The 21,570-nt window shown below is 42.8% G+C and overlaps 1 long non-coding RNA gene across 1 annotated transcript; it reads right to left on the bottom strand.

Annotated features, from left to right (window-relative positions):
• Positions 1-3,974: 3,974 nt before the first annotated feature.
• LOC112552261 (uncharacterized) lies at positions 3,975-6,920 on the bottom strand. Its single transcript, XR_016141113.1, has 3 exons — positions 6,063-6,920; positions 5,414-5,617; positions 3,975-4,983 (listed from the first exon to the last, which is right to left on the bottom strand). It is a non-coding gene; the product is annotated as an uncharacterized LOC112552261 (long non-coding RNA).
• Between the last annotated feature and the right edge of the window lie 14,650 nt (positions 6,921-21,570).

Below are 21,570 nucleotides of genomic sequence, written 5' to 3'. Positions count from 1 at the left end.
TGTTGTTTTCCCATACGCACTCCAAATTGCAAAGCGCTTACCTTGAGATCGTGTTGCCTGCATGAAAATCAAATGAGCCGGTTTCTCGAACAAAATGCTCAGATCTAATACCTTCGAGATAGCTCAGTAAATATGATTGTATATCGATCAAATATGTAAAAGATATACGATCACTCCTGGAATCGTAAAATACTATAAAGCTCACAAAACGATTGTCGAGAAAAATATTTTATAAATGTGTGCGCAAAAGTGACAGCTTCCAGACTAATCCTAACTAAAGAAAAATTCTCACGAAAAGAACATATCAAAAGAAATATTCGAATAATCTGCGAACAACACAAAAGTGAGATTCGTAAGAAATTCCAACAGGAGATGAAGATGCCGAACGCGAAGGGCGCCGTTCCATCATGGCGCGAAGTGACGGTCGACGTTTCTGGTTGATTCTCCCGCGGGAGCAAGTGTCACGAGGATGATCGTTTTCGTTGGCAACAGAAAAAGGAAGGAGACAGAAGCAAGTCCTTTTTTCACGCTGGATGCTTTTATACCGGCACGAGGGCAGAGCTCAATTTTGATGACAGGTAGATGAGAGGGTAGGTAGCGAACACCCACTTGTTGCAACAATGGTCCTTTTGAGCATATTCTTTGGGAGTCTGTAGACTTCTCATCCACGGATTTCGACACTTGAAAGCAATAAATGGCCGTTAAAAATATCTGACCAGTCTGTAGAAGCACCTACTTATGCTTATTATCACATATTTATAGAAGAATAAACACCGAAATCGGTGAAGCAATCAAATTATTGACACGAAGACACGAATTAAGAAGTGATTAATGTTACCAAGAAATATCATGAATAAATTTTAAAGTCGTATATTATAATACTTACTGATATTATCAACGACAAAATTAAAAAATATATAATTATGTTTCTAATAGTTTCTAAAAAATTATTGGTAAACTGTAATTATCTGTAATTTAAAACGTGTAGTATTAAGTGTAATAAGCATGGTAATGTTAAACAATTTTAAGTAATTATACTAGGAAATAATAGTCACAAGTAGAATAAATAATTTAGTTAATAGATATATAATGATTTATTAACTTTGCGTTTAAACTGCTAACGAGAAACTTAGAGGGTGCAATAAGATATGGTCTACATGGCTTTTCTTCAAGGTAAACGTTCGTCGAACGTTGCTAAATGTACCTTGCAAAGTCAAACATTTTTCCGCCTTTGACTATTAAAGTATTCTTCCCACGGCCATTCACGTGCATGGAATAAATCTCACAAAGAAAAAAACGTCAACGGTGGTCTGAAGGCGGAGACACCTCTCTGAGGCTACCGGTGGTTCCACAGGGGGCCTTGTCGTTTCATCTTCTATCTCGGGCGCCGCTTTTGATCGCAGGTTTTTGGGAAGAATTCTACCACAAAGGGGACCGTTAACAGCGGCAACAATTCTAGTTGGAAATACCGCGGTCAGCTACCACATTTGTAACCATGACAAATTTTAAAAGTAAAACTCTAATGCGTGTAAGAAACGGCCGTTGAGTTTAACATTTGTTACGTTTCGGTGGTGGTTTCTAGTGCTAATCATCACTAAGCTGGCGCATCCTGCAGAGAGGTTACACGAGTTACGATTAACAAGTACGATATTTACTGTCTCGTATATTTACAGAGACAGCGCATAGTGAGTATAAGCAGGGCGAATGTTGAGAAAATTTATTCGGAATATTCCGTCCGATTTTGATATCCATCAAAATTCGTTTGTATATTCAAAAATCTCAAATTTCAAAATATATTGAAAGAATAATTTCGTAAATTTTATCGTTTGTTTGTCAAGACATCGCGCATGAACCGCAAATCTACCATGCGACTTTGGTCTTGCTCTGAAGAATTAATTGGGATCGCGTGGGCGTGTAATAAGGCAGATTTCCGCCGATGTGGAGCGGCATTAGGAGCCCCTGCGGCGTTGAATCCTATCCGTATTATGTATCCCCTATGCGGCATCCCAATGGCTACGCGCCACCCCCGACGTCGTCGACTTCATCATCCCCGGCGCGCTCGAAGGCGGAAAACGTTACGAGCGCGACAAAGCCGCGAGTGTCTCTCGATTCGACGGCGATTCAAAGAGGGACTCGATGAAATAAACTCGGGGCCCCTCGCACACATACAGGTCGTTGGCAGAAAAAGGAAGATAAGCCCGCCTCCTCGAGGACCCTCGTGAACCCTCCTCGTGGACATGCCGGCATAATAGGCGGCGTCTTTACGATTAGCATTGTGAGTTTCTCGATGAATGTGATTGTTGTCTAAGCGGGGCCCTCTCCGTCCCGTGTATCGCCGGCCGCTGTGACGACGGGGCCCCGTGAGGCCCATGAGACCCGCTATATAGGGTCCCGTATGGCCTCGTGCTGGGCCCACAATGCGCGCAGCTATGCGAAGCACGCGTCCCTTGTGTTGCGTGAGCGTGCGCGTCCTGCGTGCCTATATTTATAATGCATTATTTACAACTGCGAAACCTCCAAAGATTCGTCTCTTTCTCCCCCCCCCTCTATTCGGACTGGTCTTCTCCCTCCCCCATACCTGCCTTCATACCGTCCGTTGTCCTCTCGCTCCTTCCCTCTCCTCGTCTCTCTCTCTCTCTCTCTCTCTCTCTCTCTCTCTCTCTCTCTCTCTCTCTCTCTCTCTCTCTCTCTCTCTCTCGGCCAGCGTCACGGTTTCTTTTATACGAGCGTCGCAGTTGACCGACACAGCATTGTGCCCCTTCGTCTCACTCTTTATTCCTTTTATCTCTTTTATCCGAACCCTTCTTCGCACCTCCGTGTTCTCGCATTAACCTCGCGCTTCTCTTTTGTTCCTGTAATCGATACACGGTAAACGGGTACGGGTAAACGAGCGTGACGATTGAGTTCCGAAAAAGATTTAATGTAACTTATTTTTATTCCAATTTTATATTAATTTATGCGTACAATTTTATTTTAAGCATTATTTTATTTTATAATATTAACAAATACGAAGTGGAAAGCGAGAAGGGAGAAGAAAATTATTCTCTTTGCTCTTTGAATGTCCAGTAAAAACGTGCTACGTATTCAAAGGAACGTTTAGAAATGTTGTAAGACACTTTTATATTCTTCCATGTTACATAAAAGGAATAAAAGAATAGTGAAGTATCTTAATACAGAGATGATTTATAATAATTACACGTTGTCCAACGCGAAATGTTATCATCATTTACAGCTAACTCTTAGCATTTGTCTTATTTTCTCTGGCCTTTCAACCCTTCCCTTTCAAAAGGGCAGCCCTATCGCCCTACTCTGCTTTGTGGCTCAAGCCGTTCTCACTGTTCCTCTTCTGTTCCCTCTCCTCATCTATCGTCCACACGTGCCCGATTTAACATGGTGCTTCGCCATCGCGTATCCCTTGAGACTCATCTTTAAATTCTCTTGCATGGCTGATGCAGATCGCGTCCCCCGATTCGATTAAGACAATTTGTGTTGAGACACGCTATATTAAGGAACACGGTGCCGCGATGTGACCGATCAATCTTCGAGAAAATCTTATCTCGCGACCCATCCGACCCCACCAACACCTTTTCGCCTTTCCCGCCACGTCGAACTGCGGAAACTTCGGAAAATATTGTATTACCTGAAGCTAAACTGCTCGTTGGCAGTAGATTAAGACAGATACTGTAATAGGCTTTTAAAACATTTTACGCTTATCTGGATTTCTGCAGTCTTCAATAATCGCGGAAATCTTCCCACTTCTTCAAAAGTCGTTTAGATTACGGTGAATGAAACATAATGCGTTTATATATTTCCGCTTCTTGCTTTCCGATAAGCTAAGAACACGGTCTCAATAAAATTATTATGTTTATATGCGTTTATTCAATTATTGCAAATAAGTTAACAGGTGATAAATTAATAAATAATTTGAGTTGAGTATTATTCATAATTTTTTTATTTTTTTCCAACATGTACACGTGTAAGCTTATATTCAGATAACTCTAATTAAGATAACTTTTCTTTTTTGCATTCACGAAAAAAAGGAGGCTTTTCTCAACTTGATGAAAATCTAACGTTTTTATAATTTCATAAAGTTCACGGGTTCTGTAATGACAATTTCTCGAACAGATTTAATAACAATTCCAAGAAGAGAACAGTCCTCGTATCTACCGCTTGGATGCTGCACGTGACTAGTGAGGAAGAAAATAAATAAGGTTCTTGACGTTTTACGGTTAATTGTCGCTATGCAGAGACGGCAGTTTAAGGTGACCAACAAACACGGGAATGCCCCAGAATGAGGAAAAGAGAGATAGAACTCGGGATAACGGGAGGCAGAAGAAAAGGAGCGAAAATGAGCGAACTCGGAGTGGGTGGCCGTCGCCTCAGATCCTAATCTTCTGGTTTACGAGATCTTGGTCTTCCTTCCTTCCCAAGAGATCTCACCGTGTATGAATCCCTTGCAACATTGCACTTCACTGATTTTCGGTCTCCTCTTAGATGCTAGCTTTCCTTGCTACTTTATCTCTGATAAAATAGGGGTTTTCTATTTTTGCTCCTTGTTTGTTCCCACGCAATTCAATAATTTTTTTTTTTATTTATTGTAGATTTATTAACAAATCAGATTAATAAAACACTAACAATTTCTAAGAACGCTCGATAAAAGTGACTTATTTTACGTCTTCACGAACGCATTAATCCCTGTCGCTTTACGTGTATATTTTGCTTATCCTTTTTCGCGTTACCTCTCGCGAAATAACGAGCCGGGAAAAGACGGCCTGTTACGTGCATCGTCGAAAGAAAGTAAAAAGCGTGAGGAGGTGGGAACCAGTACATCTTCGAAGGATATTTGTGCCGAAAGCAGTATGAACAGCAGATTGACGGGGGACCACCCGGACCCAGAATGGCGCTCTCGCGTGGATCTCGAACGGCGACAATCCTCTTCCTCGTCTCGCCCTTTCTTCACTCCCTCGCGTTCCCCTCTTGCCTCTACAGGGTGTCCCAAGGGAAATACAAACATTTTATTCCTGATTTCACGCAGCAATTTCTATTTCAGCTAATTTTAATGATTAAAAATTATAAAATACCATTGATATTTTTCTTAATATGAAATTAACTTGTTCTAATATTTAATTTAAAACGTCTGTCCTTTCAATATCTCAATTTTAAATAATTTCTTTTAAATTTCTGTATTACTTTCTGTATTAATTTCTGTATTACTTTCACTTTGTTTATTATATTTTTCTATTGTGAGTTGTTTTTATTTTTGAAATGAATCTTGTAAATTTCCGTTAATTTTCTTTTTGTTATTATAAATATCTCTATATTGTTGTTTAGAAGATAAATCTACGTCAAATTAATCCTGAAATTTGTATGTGAAAGGAAATACGGAAAAACTCTGAACACCCTGTATACATACGTTTTTGCTCTCCAACGCCATCATTGTCGATGCAGAAACGTGTGCTCTTTGTTAACGCGCCGATGCGACGGAGTCAACGGCTGTCCCTCGTGCCATCGGTAGATCTGGTTTTCGCATAAACGCCTCTTTTGTGCAGGTCGCGATCTGGTTGTGGCATAAACCGACGTCACGCTACCTCATCGTTATTCGCAGCCATGCCGACTGCTAAAATACCAACAAAATCGCATTACGAATATTAATCCTCCTGGCTGTCGCGTGTATTTTGTCTTTATCTTGTCATCGTGTGCTCTTTTCTATATAAGTGTATGCACATAAACACGTACATGCATACATATGTAAGAGAAATATATGTATATAGAAAAAAATATATATGCAACATTCAACATATTCTATATTTATTAATATTATCATCAACGTCATCTCGTCGCAATAAGTGGGCTGTCCGATTGCGTATCCCGCGAAACGCATCTCGACGAGGGAAAGGAACATGTCAAGCGGGGGGTGGGGGAGGGGAGACGGTAAGGCGGTAAGGCGGCCGGAACCAGTTCGTCAAATTTTCAGCCCAATCAACTGGATAACGATAAAACGTCAAGGACGTCACCGGTGGTCCACCGTTCTCGATCCTCTCTCCCTCCCCCCCGTCTCTCACCCTTTTTACATCCTCCGACTCTTCCCTTCTTCGGTCCATTGATGCACCTCGTTCAGGGGACCGATCCTCTTCCTTCTTCTCTTCTCGTGATCGCGCGGATCATCGAGAGGGAAAAATGAGAAGAAAAAAGAACGGCAGCACCGTTCGCGATCCTTCGGATATTCCTTACGCCTCGTTGCAGCGAGGTATCCGCAGCCTCCGGAACGACCAAAAATTATCCCGGCTACGCAGAAAACATACTCTCCGTTTCCCCGTTCGCCGTCGTCGTTGTCGTTGTCGTCATCATCGTCGTCGTCGTCGTCGTCGTCGTCGTCGTCGTCGTCATCGCACGTGTGGTCCCGCCGGCGTAGATCTAGTCTCTTGTCACGGATATACACTCTCTTCCTTCCCCTCCCCTCCCCATCTCCTCCTTTCGTCCATCCCTTCTTCTTCGTCCCTCTCGTTCTCTCGCCACGCTTCTTCCTTCGACTCCTCTCATTTTCTCTCCACCTCGTCCACCGCGCCCATGTTATCTCGTATTCTTCCGATGTTCCTACCCCGTGTTTCGTCCTGACGCTCGGGTTAGCTTCGAGAAATCGCGTGGGCAGGTAATCGAGTAGGGCCCTCGCGAGAATTTAAGATCATCGTATCCACGTTCCCGTGCGTTTAGGGTCCCTTTCGCCGCGAGATTAAGCCTCGATTTCTCGCCGCCCTCGGAGAGGGTAGACGCACATCGTTTCCCCGCCGCTGTGCCGGCGATGCGGGGCTAACGGCGGATATGTTACTTTCCTGAATTCGTGCGGTGTGGCAACAATGAAAGGCACGCGTGTGGAAGGGTAAATGGCAGCGACGACGTCGTCGGCGGGCCGCGCGCGCACGCCGACGTCATCGCTTATTTCGGTAAAATACCGTGACGTCGCGCCGTTTTTCGCCGCGGCGCGCTGCCAAGAAACCTAAGTCCGGTGCGTTCGTATTCCTTAACCCTGGTGAAAGCACTATGAAAATCGAACTGATATCAAAGATCGTCCTTAAGAGGTTTCTTAAGAGGATCGCATTATATTTCTATAAACAGCCTTATTTCTTTCGCGTCATTTCGAATATATAAATGTGCAATTCTATTTGTGCGTATGTGTGTTTTCCTTCATATTTAATTGACATTAATGTTAAACACGCTACATAACATGTTATCATGTCAGATTATTACAACAATCAATATATATATAAAAAGACATTAACAGACATTAACATTTCGCTGCATTCTTCGCGTATACATTATTACATCGTATATATATATATATATATTTACATCTCACTTCCGTTCAACTTTTACACTCTCAAACTCGTCATATTTGGTGATCCCGAAAGGAAAGGGAACAGACGGGGGAAGAAAGGGAATCCCGTCTCTCGGAGCCGAAGCCCTCTCTTCTCTTTTCAGGGGGATTACAGGTTTGCGGAGAGATCAACATCTGATTTTTTGGTTCTGATCGGATGGACGGACAGACGAGACCGGACCGGACGGTTCCCACACGCCGCTTAATTGATCGATTCGAAAATCTTGGTGATCACCTCGAGGATCTGCTGGAGCATTTACCGTAGATCGTGTCCAGATCTCTTCCCCGTCAGTCTTTACTTCAAATTCTCAGGAGTATAATAAATTCCTTCTTCGTCTAACCGCCTCTTCCTCGCTCGTACTCGTTCGGTCTTCGCACTCGCCTCTCTCTTTCTCTCTCCTTCTTGACTCGCGTCACTTTTCTCCCTCCTCCCCCACAGCACCGATTTCGATCCTCAATCTATAATCGTGGGCGGAAGGGAGAAGGAAGAAAGAAGACGAAGAATGAAGCGAGAACGCGGGGCGGCAGAGTTAGTCGCCCGAATATTTCTTAAGATTATGACGTCAGGCTGCCAGTTAGTCCAGACTTACCGGTGTAATCCGTCGTAATGCTTCCCCGTCGTGATTTCCTTCGTTGAACCGAAGTCCATCCTTTTTATTTTAATAACCGACGCTAAATACCCATTGAATACGGTTATCCTCACATTTGCATCGCCGATCGCGAAATGGCTTCATCGTGAAACAAATCTGCTGATACAAAATATACATAACTGATCCATTTAAACAATCCTGTCGATTTTTTTTAACATGTGTCGCAAATTAATAATTAAAAAAATAATTATAGCGCAATTTATATTAATATACCAGTTACAAATAAATGCTTATTTAAAACTTTGCAAAAGTTAAAAAAAAACTTGATATAAGTTGCTTTCTGTGCATTCGTTTAAACTTGTTAAAGAGAAACGTTTCAAGAGTGTGTTCAACGGAATGTTCACAAAATTATATCAACACTCAGAAAGAAATCTATTTTCATACGGACGGCAGAAGGCATTTCACCAAGTTCACGGTTCTTCCGCGCGTAACCGACGAGAATCGCGAAACTCGTCTCGCGCGGGGGGCGGGGGGGAGAGGGAGGGGAAACGATTGGAAGCGATGCGGGTCGTCTTCGGTGCGGCACGAAGAGAAATGTCTTGATCGCGTGGAAGGCTCGTTAATAACGTTCCCTCAATGCGCTATAAACGCCGAGCGTCGTACGGCACGATTGACCGGTCGGTCGGTCCGTCGCGGACGAGCAGATAATCGAATTCAGAAAGGGGGAGACGGGAGAGGGGAGGAGGGGAAACGCGCGAGGGTTTCGCCATCCGTAAGCGTTCCACGCTGCGTACAAAGGAAGAGCTTCACGAGCCATTGAAGGAGTCGTAAACGGAAAGTTTAGCGTCCGCGGAAGACTTTACCCCGGCCGGTTAAACCGGAGACTCGATAAATTACGAATCTTTTGTCACCGCTAACGACCGCGCGACAGTTAACTGCGCGCCGGAAAAATATTAGCGATAAATTTTGCCTGTTGATTTAGTGCCGCCGTTTCTAGCTCGTCACTGCGCGCGACGCGCCGGTTACGCGAACCTCGCGCGCCTCGTCGTCTCGTAATGCGAACGCGTATCCCCGGTTCATCATTCGCGCATATCGTCTGGATTTACGGCACGAATAAGTTAACTGTCCGTGGGACAAGTCTCGCGCCATAATTATTCTGTTACTTAACGCGCGCATCCTGACTGTAACTAAAATTAATAACTTATTAGCGTAATATCTTGATAGTCGTAGAATTCGTTAGGCTTGTAATATACGCATCCGTGAATGGAATAACGTAATATGATGCGTCGGTAACAACTTTTTATTTTCTACAATGTATAATACTTTTCGATTTTCCAATCTTTCAGATTTTCCAATCACGTGTTATTTACAAGATAATAGTATTCGGTTTTTTTAAATTTTTGATGAAATTTTTGATCTCTTCAGAAAATTATACATTGCTCTAATGCATTGCTTTTTATGATTTATTGTCTTGTTATTTCATATTTTTCAAAAAAAAGCAAAGTCAATCATGTTTACTCTTAATAATCATTAAGTGCAACTTTTCCATAGCAACTTTCTCTATCAGTTAAGTATCTTCAATATTTCAGTTAAGTGAACAGCTTTCTTCATTTTTTTCAAGATTCACATTTTGGATAACGAGACGTCTTGCGAGCAAATATACGATTACTTGATGCGAAAGCAAAAAACGTGCCGAAGTATTCCCGTTGATATGCAAAGAATTTTGTATCGGTATATGTGTAACGTACAGTCTGGCTCAAAGAAGAAATCGGGGGTCCTCGTGCAGTCGGCGCGTTTCGTGGATGCGAGCGGAAAGAAGCGAAAGAAGCAGAAGAGAGAGGCACACAGGCGAAAGAAGGGAAGGGAACGAGGAGGAGAGAAGGAAGAAGGTGAAGAAGACGAGGGCTTCGTGGAGAAGGATTTTCGCGTGGGTGTCGCTCGGTGGGCGTCGCGTCTGCCTCGTCGAGAGTGCGGCTGACCTCTGACCTCCTCCTCAAGCGCTTCCACTCCTTTCCTCTGCCCCCATCCTTCTCCCCCGTTCCCAGCCGCCCCTGCCGCCCCGCGCGCGACCGGGCTCTCCTTACGCTCGGGCTTCTCTCGCATGCAGATGCTAACTCGCGTGTACATACGTACGTACGCATGCGCGCGCGCGCGCGCGCGTGAAGCAGAAAGCAAGAGGCAAGAGGGCAAGGCGGAAAGATAGGGAAAGAAAAGGAGAGCCGGCACACCGAGGGAGAATCACGCGTGCAATTATCCTACGCGTGCGTGGGCGACCCCTTCCCACCTCCTGCCCCCTCCCTCCTCCCGCGTCTTCTTCCATCTACTCCTCCCTCGCCACCCCCGCCGCCCCCGTCGGCGTCCACCTTCTAGTCTCTTGTCTCGCACGATTTTCATCTATCTTCCTCCCTCGGAGGCGACGTTCCAGCCGGAACGTCGAACGAGCCCCCTCCCTGCTTGCCTCACCGTCGTTGCGTAATCAGAATTTTCTTCGCTCAAATGACCCTTGATCTCCTCTCGGCTTCGAAAGATCCCACAGATGACGACCGTGGGGCGCGAATGCCTTTCCACCACCACCACTGTCGCGAAATGGTAGCGTGCAAAAAATCGCAACCCCGATATTTTTGGCCGTATACGTCGCGTCGTATAATTTAATCCCGAAAGTTTTATAACAGTTAATGTTCGGTCTCGCGTCCGTAAAACACGCTGTTGTGGACCAAGCTGTCGAAGTAACGGGAACGGGAGGAATATATAGATACGCTATAAGCTGAGAAATCAAATTAATTATACAATGTGCAGCGGATAGATTAAAGTGCTCGGAGATGTCGTGCCTAAATTGATCTTGTAGTCTGCTATCTACAATGCTACCAAACTTTTACATCCTACACGTACACGTGCACGCACGCACACGTGTAAAGAAAGAAGTTTCAAAAGTTGTTGAATATTAATATCGTCGGTATTTTAATTTTAAATTACATAACGCGAATCTGATTTCATTGGAACCAAGTGTCCCAGGTAACAAGTCGGCCTCGAGGCCTATGCACGACTGTATCTCTTCCGAATTTTATTCAAATCTCATCACCCGATTATCCCGATTAATTGTCACTTAATTCTATTCCGATACACCGGGGGGGACAGTGATATTCGCGCGGCCGTAAAAAAAATGCCGCGTTCGCGTTCTATGGTGTTTTAAACTGATGACATGCCGAGGAACGCGCGTCGCCCACGGCGATATTCGCGCAACGTGCGCGATGTCAAGTCGCAGAGCCATGGAATCTTCTCTGTAATTAACGTATCGACCACGTGTGGGATACGTGCGAATAATCGTAATGGCAGCTACGCTCGCTATCCTCGCACGGCGGTTCACGCCGGTTCACGACGGTTTCCCATCCCGGACGGGATGGTGACCCACTTTTTGGCAGCTCGGATTAGACCTGCAATTTGCCCGATGTAAAAAACAATCGTGCACGGCGCGGGCATGATTAATGGCGAAGCTATCGTAGCCCGAGCAAAACGAACGGTAATTGATTCCGCGAACCGTTGCACCTTGCATTTTTACCACGCCACGTCATGGGAAATGATATTTTTGAATTTGGATAACCCGGCGGAATGGGAAAAAGGCGATCCTTTATAAATTACAAGGAAAACAAGATCAATTGCCATTATGAATCATTCTCTATTGTGCAGTGTCGTAGAGATTAAATCTATCGTAGTTGTTCACGTAATTGCCGAGTGAAAGAAACAACACGAGTCTAAATGTAAGTATTCAACAAGATATTGAAACAATTCGCGCGATGATAATAAGGTTTTTCATTAAATTTCAAGTAAATTTTCTCCAAATAAAAATGTTTAACATAAATCTTGTTTTAACGAGGGGCTTATATGCTAACTAATATAGGAACGAATGGCAATCAAATCTCGTAGCTAAACGAAAACGTAAGGAGATACTATCTCTAAGAAACAATTTTAATTTACACAACGCTATTTATACGTGTATAATGCGCGCAAAGTATAGCGCATCACCGTGTCGCACGTCTCTCACGGCACGCTTCTTAGCTCGGGGGTATTATTCACGTGCGTCCACCCGAGCTCTTCATTATCGGAATTGGCCGGGCGATTTCCGAGGCGATACGAACAAAGCGCGCATTCTTTTTACCTGTTAGACGGCATACGCCACGGAATCCCAAGAGAAGTCGGAGGTGTCAAGACGAATTGGATACACGGATGGAGCCGATGCGCGAGGCTCGTCGGGTCAATTAACCGAGTCCGTGAGATATATTAGCCACCCTGCGGTCCGTTCGGCGTGCATCTCGACACTTTATTTACGAGGGATTGCCACGTCCGTCGCGTCTAGCGCGGCGGACGAGGGGAGGGGGGGGGAGAGAGAGAGAGAGACGAGGAGGGAGGGGAGGGGAGGAGGATAACGCTCGACGCCCCTGCAATCTCGGCCAATCTCGGATCTCTTCACACTTCCGGAAGCTGTCCGTATCCCACGGGTCCCGACAGCGTGTTCCACCGACCACCGGCAAAAGATCACGGCAACACACTATCCCGAATAGTCTCGGAGTGGATTCCTGATCTCCATAGTTGACAGGCGTGTCCGCTCCTCGAGGATAACAGACACGACCGGTCGAGGAGGAACGCGTCAATGAGAGATCTCGCCTCGAGATAACGAAATCAGCACACCGCGGTTGTCGCATGACTGATCAATGTTTACGGAGCCGTCGGGGAACATTCACGCGCGCTTCCCGCTGGATCGATAATCTTCGTATTTAATAATTATACGTTGTATTAAATGTATGATTAATAAATGTGACCCAGGTGCGCGCACGCGCGCGATTTCCTGACCCTCCGAGAGGATATATTTTTCGCAATAAGAAAGAAAGTAGTATAGGGAAAATGAGGAGGATATAGTCGATTTTCAGACTTAATTATCGAATTTTACGAATATAGCTTTGGCCTACGTTGAACACGCCTGTTAATGGTTAATAGTAATGGTGCGTAGTTTGCGACAGAAGTAATTGTTAAATTGTCTGAATTTATATATACATAAATTTCATTAAGAAAAATGAAAAATTATTAGGACAGGATAATTATAATATAGAATAATTAGGAATTAGCTAAGATTTAATCCCGCCGAGCGATGTCATCTATTTGAAACTCGCTTTATTATATTACTTAATAAATATAATATATTCATCGTAAAAGTAACAAATTTAAAATTTTGAAAATTATAATAAAATAATAGGGTGATGATATTAGTAATCTAAATTTTTCTCAATAGAATCAATATACGCTGAAGGAGATTTCTGTTTACTCACAAGGAAAGAGCTTAAAAAAGAAATCAAATATTACCGACCTATAATTTTTATATAAAATTAAAATACGGAATATGCAAAGTAGATCTTTAATTGAGAAAAAAAAATTAAAGCACGGGATTCGTCCGATGATAAAAAAAGGCAAGGCGGGAGAAGATTTTTTAAATTTAATATTATCTCAATCGCGAGCGTTATTAACGACAACGCGAATTGTAATTTCGGCGTTAAACGAATGCCACCGTGGTACGCGCCGTCGTGTAAATGTGGAATACAGTATTACTTTGTCGTCGATCGAAACAACCGACGGAGATACCGATAGAGATAAGATACCCCCGATGCCTCGGATGCTTTACTCATCCTCCTCATCTCTACGGAGTCTCGCCGATGCCAGCTCGTGCCGGAGAGGAGCCTCTTAAGAAGGGTGAGAAGTGTCACCAGATTTTATGCCGCATAGGAGGCCGCTTAGGAGAGGCCGCGACCCGGGAGGGAGGGGGAAACAAGAACCTAACGCCGATGAAAGAAGAAAGACGAAATGATCGTGAGAGGATAAGGGGAAAGGGGGGGGTAGGAGCGGCGCGGGGGGGAGATACCGAGAGGAAGGAGGGAGATCTCTCAATGGAGATAGGCCTACGACGGTCCCGAACGAAGCTTTTGGCTGTCGTGCGAAGGTTTCGTGAGAGTAATTTGTCGTGCGACCACCTCCGGGAATGTTTAAATGAATTACTCGGGGTGGGCCCCGAGACCACGAGCGTTCGGGAACTTTTATCGGCGCGACATCTTGTATGAGAATGCGGGCCCAACAGGAATAAGAGGCGAACCGAAACCACGGCGGAAAGGAGAGAAAAGGAAGGACCTCTTTCTCGGGAGGAGGCGAGACGGCCGGGAATCGACTTACCTCCCAGTTGGTTTATTGCTCAATCCGCGTTCACGGCTAATGGATTCGTCTTCGGGGCCGATGCATGCGTACCTACGACACGAATCGGCCAGCACCTGCATCGTTTCACAGTCTCGTTTCTTCTTCTTCTTCTTCTCCGTCTCTTTCTCGCGCGGTCTTCCCTAGCTCTCGCACTTATGCGCACTCACTCGTAGTCGTTTCCATTCGTTGTTCTAATCACGCACTCAAACAATATCGGTGAATCAATTATGGAAATAGAAATAAAATCCGACGACATGTATCAAGACGAAACGAAATTAAGATCGAGATCTCTGACATATAAAATGGCCATTCGCATTTTCACGATTACTTGGTATATATATATATATATATATATATATATATATATATATATATATATATATATATACCTAAGTTTTAAATTGTCTTATTTTTAATTATATTTGTTTCAAGCTTTTCTACCCACATTAACACCTTCGAATTATCGTGTTAAATTCTGTAGCCATAATCGTTTAAAGCTGCTATAAAGAAAGACACTATGTTTCGCAAGTCCTATAAAAAAAATTACACTTAATTCAAATATACAGAATTATGTCGTTTTATATCGTTGAAATGTTCAAGATCCGAATCAAAGAATCCGAAGTGATATTCGATTTGGATATCTTGTCTGAATTTCCGAGCTTTAAATTATCACATGAGATGAAATATAATTAATTAAAAAAAAAAAAAAAAAAAGAAAATTATATATATGTATATATGCACGAAAGGAAAATAAGAACGAAATATGAAACAAAAAAGACTTTCTACGGAATGCTACTCGCAATCAGAATCATTGAATGTCGCGATGGTCGTTCACTCTCCGCGGAATCGAATATCTTTGCCTGCTAAATTTACATTATTGCCAACACGGATTTTCAGGGATTCGCCGAACAACGGTGGGTCGACTCGCAATACCGGTGGATGGTTTCTCAAGGTGCGGATGGTCGCGAATCATCATTGCGATAACGGATGGCCATCATGCCGTTTACAACGTGTGTCCGAGGATCGCGTACCTATCTGTACCGTGTTACCTATATGCAGTAAAGTTTATCTCGCGACTCCGGCCACCGACCACCATGGGTTTTACCTGCGGCTCTATACCTGCCCGTGTTTATACGTACCTAACACCCGGGGACCGTCGGAAAGACAGGGCAAGAGAGAGAGAGAGAGAGAGAGAGCGAGCGAGGGTGAGAAAGGGATGGTGGGCAGATAGAGCACGAGCCGGTACCACACCTTCTTCCTCGGATGAGTAGAATTCAGCTCGCGGTTAGCACCAGTGGACCAGCCAATGATTTACCCAATTTTACGATTCCCCGAGCGGTTCGTTTCGAGCCGAGTCACCGCGCGATTTTGGTCTAAGAATCGCCTTTAAACGGAAATGTTCCTGGCGCGAGGCAAAAAAAGTAAAAGAGAATAAATTTTCTCGACTCGACGACGATTAATGTCTACGGTAGCTATTGATATTTCTTTACCGATGCCGAGGAACGAAATAAAGAACGTGGGTATACCTCGTCGCGTCTGCATTCCTGCATCTACATTGGACGGAAGCCAATGCAGATGTGATTCATGCGAGATACCTCCTAGACAAAATACGCGATATAAAATTCCAAGCGTTCCGTTATCAAGAAGCTATATAAAATTGGCAAGTTGCAAATTAGATAAAGGTAAAAAAAATAAGTAATTCGCAAAAAATTTCACTATAACGAATTAATAAAATAAATAAAATAAAATTAATAAAAAGAAAACGATATATATGATAATTTAATGTAACATTTGCTTGACTTTTTACATTCCACATACAAATTCCACATACAATTTCACTCAACTACTATTTTCTAATGTACAACATTTTTATCATAACAATAGGGCAAATGAGAAGAATAATATTTTTTAATTTATCAATAATCATCATGCCATATGCATTCTGAATGTTTCCATGAGTTAAATGACATGTTCTATACTCTTCATGATTACCCATCGTGAGAGGAAGCCGTTTACGCGGCTTTCATACGGTTGTCCACCGCGTGTACGCGATATTGCTGACGAACGGAGGAAGAAACGTATCGAACCGGTTCGTAACTAAAATAGAGGATGATTTCTCCTCCTCTCTGTCCTCTTCTCGTCTCCCCTCCTTCTCTCGCTCTTTCTCGCAAACCGATTTCTTCTCTCGTTTCTCTGCGACGTATGTAACGGTGGTGGTACGTTCGCTGGTGCGGTGTTGTGACGACGCGACTGGTACCTATATGGTAATAATGTGACATGGATGTCGGTCGCGCGTCGTCGGCTCGCACCAGGAGGCCTTATCTTACGGTGAAGGGGGCCCCCATCCACGGGGGCCCCCTGTGAAGCCTATGCGGAGAGGGCCTCGGGTCTGGCACGCGGCACACCCCCATATGCACGGCGCTCGACTCCGCGGGATTCCTGCGGGATTCTTCCACTGTTCCCTTTCGCTCGCCCCCATCTTCCTACGGCGCCGTATCCGCGCCTCAATATCGACTTCTTTCCGCCGAGACGGATCGCTAGTCAGCATCAGAAATTAGAAGTTTCAATACTTTCCTTTCTGACAAAGTGTGACAAAGGTAAAGTCTGAAATTTATCAAAGATTCGATTTAGTTTTTTCTAGTTAAAAATAGCCGGTAGACGATTGTTGTATCGATTCTTTCAACTTGGCACTCATTAATATCCGTTCAATAATAAGAATAGAATCTTTATTCAAAATGAAAAAATGGCAATTCCTACAAAATGAATTTGTTATGTGAAAAGTTAACCTAAAAGTTAAAAGTTTAACTTAAAAATATTAAAAGAAAGCAGTAGAAATCAATTTTTATAAAAATTTTTGTATTGTATCTCTTCTTCTTGATTATTATTTAATCAATAAATAATTAGCAAAAAAATTGTGTTTGAATTAAATGAAGATATTTGCGGAAGAATCTTTACATCTTCTGTCGTGCAGTCATTTATATCGCTGCACGTTCTTACATACAACATTTCGTAAATTAATATCTTCCTGATTTAACACACAGTGATTAAAATATATAAAAATGTTACTTGATTGAGTTCGTGCTCCATTAAATTTGGAAGATGTATATACACGCGCATATAGCTTCATCTACACCTGCTTACGCTCCGAGGGAGGCTCGCACCCCCTTTACTCTGCCGTACACTCGAGAAGGTTTGGGGCCGCCATTAAGAGACACGGATATTTCATCTGCGCAGTCATCGCATATTTCGATTTCTTCCCTGTCATCCAGCCGGCTCGTACGGATACTTTCAAAGGGACCCCGAGCTCGGCCTGTACATTGTGCGTATATGTAGACGTCGGTATCTCGCCATTCTCCCATTCGAACATTGAGCCCGACGTTTTTCTTCGGCGCCTTGTTTCGAAACCCTTTTTGTGGCCCGTGTAGCTGGTATTGTCGCGTTGATTAACGTTTCCGTAAATGCGTCGCGATTTATAACACATCCAGCGACATACATAATTCATCGACGATGCAGCTCGCGTAATTTGTGCAGAGACACAGATAGTTCACGCTTGCGTGCAATGTGTTGTATAAGGCTTGAATATCGCCATTTTTAAACAATATGAATTGGGAAGGAAAAGGAAGTTGGAGCAAGAGATTTTTTTTTTTATTGGAAGTTGAAACTAATAATTGCGACAGGACACGAGAGATATGTTTAACAAATGCTATTCATATTATAACGTTATGAAATATTATTTTATAAAAGTGCAACAGTGTTTCGACGAAGTTGAGAGAAAAGATTGCTCATCCTGAAATAATAAGATAATTAATAGAGCAGTACTCTTTTCTCTTTGGCCGGTCTCTGAGGCCGATCGTTAACATTCTCCGGTCTCGATAAACCTATCTTCCTTAAAACTCTTCGGTGAATTTGATCGTGACAAGTTTTGGAATCTGTAAAAAGGACAATCTCGGATGTAAGAAATAAAGGAAGAAGAGAGATCAAGTTTCACGAGGTTCTTAAGTCGATCCGAGCGCTGTTCTAGACACTGGTATTTTCAAGAAACGATACAGCCATACGAGCTTACTATGTCACCTTCACGTTTTATATATCTTCGCATTTCAGCCTGTATCATAATCCAGCTATCGCAGCAAACGGAAAATAGCGATTGTTTTTAGAAGAATTTCGTAATCAAGAATTCTTAAGTCTCAATTTGGCATGCATTTAATTAATTTTAGAAAATAAATTAAAATAGCATCTGAATTTTTTACGGAAGACAAACGTGAGATTATTTAACTATTGAATTCCGAGGATCTGAAGCCAATAAAGATGTCTTTTGAAAAACAAGCAATTAATAAAAATGACATTTTAATGTGCTCTCGCATGCTGCAGTTATAATTTGCTTTTTTTTTTGTTTCCGGGCTTCTAAATCGGAACGAAGTTAAGGAATAATTCTAGGGAAACTCAGAGTATTTATTCTTTAAGCTTCCACAGTTTGCCGAGCATGTACGATAGCGATGGAGACATGATTCGCATGCGTTTTCGCGAAACGATCTGTAATTGCGATGTATTTATGTACCCCAGAAACGTATTCTAGACGTACTCTTCGCAAAGCCGCTCGGCGACGACGACGTCGAAGGCGACTCCGACTAAGTCGTCGATCTGACATCTAACGAGTAAACTCGCCTCGCTTACCATGGGCCAGGAAGAGGGGCGCCAGCGCGGAATTTATTCAACAGGTTTACGAAGTGACGATGCGGTGAAACATCCATAATGGTGGCTCGTGGTCTCTCTTTCTTGGGCCAGTTGGCCTCTCGCCGGTCGATTATAATATAAATAAGAATTTATCGGTGCCTCTCGGGCGTTAGGTTAAAAGGTTTACGTTTATTAATTTCGCTAATCCTCCCCTGAATGCGCAGCTGCGCGTACGAAAAGGAGGAAAAAAAAAAAGGGACGAAGAAGAAGAAGTAAACGCCACGTAAAATGCGGCGCTGGCTCGTGCGCCGTCTCCTTCCTCCGCGGATAACTTCTTCCCTCGCCTCTCTCGCGTCTACATTCATTCTCCTCTCCTTCTCTTTTCTCTATCTTCATCATTCACTGTTTATGGGATATTAGTGCCGCCCGCCGATAACGCGATGAAAAATAAAATAGGAGTGTCCGACGGCGCGGCTTGAACCATTGTGCGTTTAGAAAGAACGAACGGGAAGCGACGAGAGCAACTTCACTTCAAAGCAACGATCTCGTCACATATTTATTCTTAATGTATTGCGCGACGTATAGTATATTAACTTGATAAAACTTCTATAATCAAATCTGATTTGAATATTAAAGATTCAGGTAATCGGGGAGAATCAATCCGGGGCTTCGAACAATCAGTGCGCAAGCATGATTATTTCGTGACGTGCAATTTTATACTTTATATGCAGAAGGCCACGTCATTTTTTTAGTTCGCCAAATGTAGACCTGATGTAGATTTGATTGTTCCTGAAATGGAAAAGGTATGACTTCTACCACCGTACCGTCCGAGGACTCGATTCATCAAGTAGCGCGACCGCGGGAGCAGAAGGCAATATTCGACGTTGAGGATTCTTGAGGCGGTCGAGAATTTTCGGAAAGCGTGGGTGTTGCGCGCTTTAATTAATAAAGGCATATACTCCCGGCCGCGAGATAGAGTCCCGAGATGAATCAGACCTGTAAATTATTGACCGGCGTTATCTGAACGTGCTATTGGGTATACTCAGGTACCTGCTCTCATCCACACGCCCCGAAGCATTCACACGTAAAATTACGTTATCTTCACGTTTCTTGGGAGGCGAAAGATACTGTCCCGAGTAGTACTCGGGTACAGGTAGATAGATCGTCGTACGGGTACGTAGACGCGCGCGTAAAACGATCGAGGGAACCGGCAGGATCGCATAAACTCTCGAGATTTAAGCGCCGCAAGGGCTCTCCGACGAGGAAACCATCTTCCACTTCGACCACCACGAACATGCTCTTACCCACTCTGGCTATGTTTAACAATGTTTCACTCAAAGGTGAGTCAAATGCCACGTTCTAGCTTAATGGCGTGCGGATGAGGTCGGGAATAACTCGCCCGGAAATTAATATCTGTAGATTAACCGGAGAACGTACGACCAGACACTCACAGTTTGTTGTTGTAAACCTGTAAAAAATGTATAATACGGCTGCTTGGACATTGAAAAAGGTTTGTGTAATAATTTTAAACCTCGTATTGTTTTAATCTAGTAGATTCTTAAAATTAAATTTAAATTGATATTAATACAGAAAAAAAGTCATTTAAAAACTAAGAGATATTAAAATTTGTTGTCGTCCAACATGTATAAATATTTATAAGAATGTCTATTTCTTATTTGACTTTAAAATTACATTGGTTCTAATGAGTCAGACAAAAATTTATAAATAATTTATAACTTAATTATTACACAAAGAGATTAAAATTTTGTTTTTTATGTGAAAATATAAATTTAATATGTTACCCTTTTTCTCTTTCGGTTTTATATAATTTTTTTCAAGAAATTTAATGACATATAGATTAGTATCGATCCGATTATCGGCCGTAAATTGATTTGAATGTGACAATTTCTACAACTTTGCCGTGAAAAAGAGGTGCAAAGATTTTAACGAGTCCATTGATTCATAAAAGGATTCCAAACTAGAAAGGATTCCAATCCTGTTAGAATCCATTTTTGTTCTGCTATTAGTTACAGAACAAACATTAGCTTTTACCATTTTCATCTTCTCAACTTTAAAATACCTACAAAATACTTTTAAATCTGCGAACGGTGATTCGACCTCGCTTCGTCATGGTCTACGCGGAACTTGGCAAAAGGCGACAAACAAAGGCCGAGAGAAGTCGAGAGCAACCGCAAGCTATAACGTATTGCGAGAGATCGCATATACGAGCAACCATGATCTGCCATGCTTTGGACGTAATTTCTGAATGCATCTAGACGAACGTTTTGACGATGGTTGCGCGTGCCATTCTTGCGGCCAGCCGCAAGAATAAAGTTTTAAATGATAGTCCGATCGAGGACGAGAACTTTGAAAGAGACCACCATAGCCAATTTTCATAAATAGTGTCCTCGCCAATTTGCTGTTTGATCAATACTCACCATGCACAATACTCGATCATAATACTCGTTGATTTAACATCCGACTGTTTTGTGCAGCGGAGGACAAATGATGGAAGAAATTTAGATCGAATTTAAATAAATACTCGGACAACATCTTTGGATTTTATTGAAGCAAGACTTGCTTAAAGTAAAGTGGAAATGGTCATATCTTACATTTTAATCTCATTCAGTTTAATGGAGAGATAGATGTTTCTAAGTACAATAAAGAATAATTTTCTAACTAATTAGGAAGTGATTCACATTTTGC

Source organism: Pogonomyrmex barbatus, unplaced genomic scaffold (assembly GCF_055798465.1).
Source record: "Pogonomyrmex barbatus isolate J1 unplaced genomic scaffold, ASM5579846v1 scaffold8, whole genome shotgun sequence".
Lineage (NCBI taxonomy): Eukaryota > Metazoa > Arthropoda > Insecta > Hymenoptera > Formicidae > Pogonomyrmex > Pogonomyrmex barbatus.
This window is presented reverse-complemented; position numbering and strand designations above follow the sequence as displayed.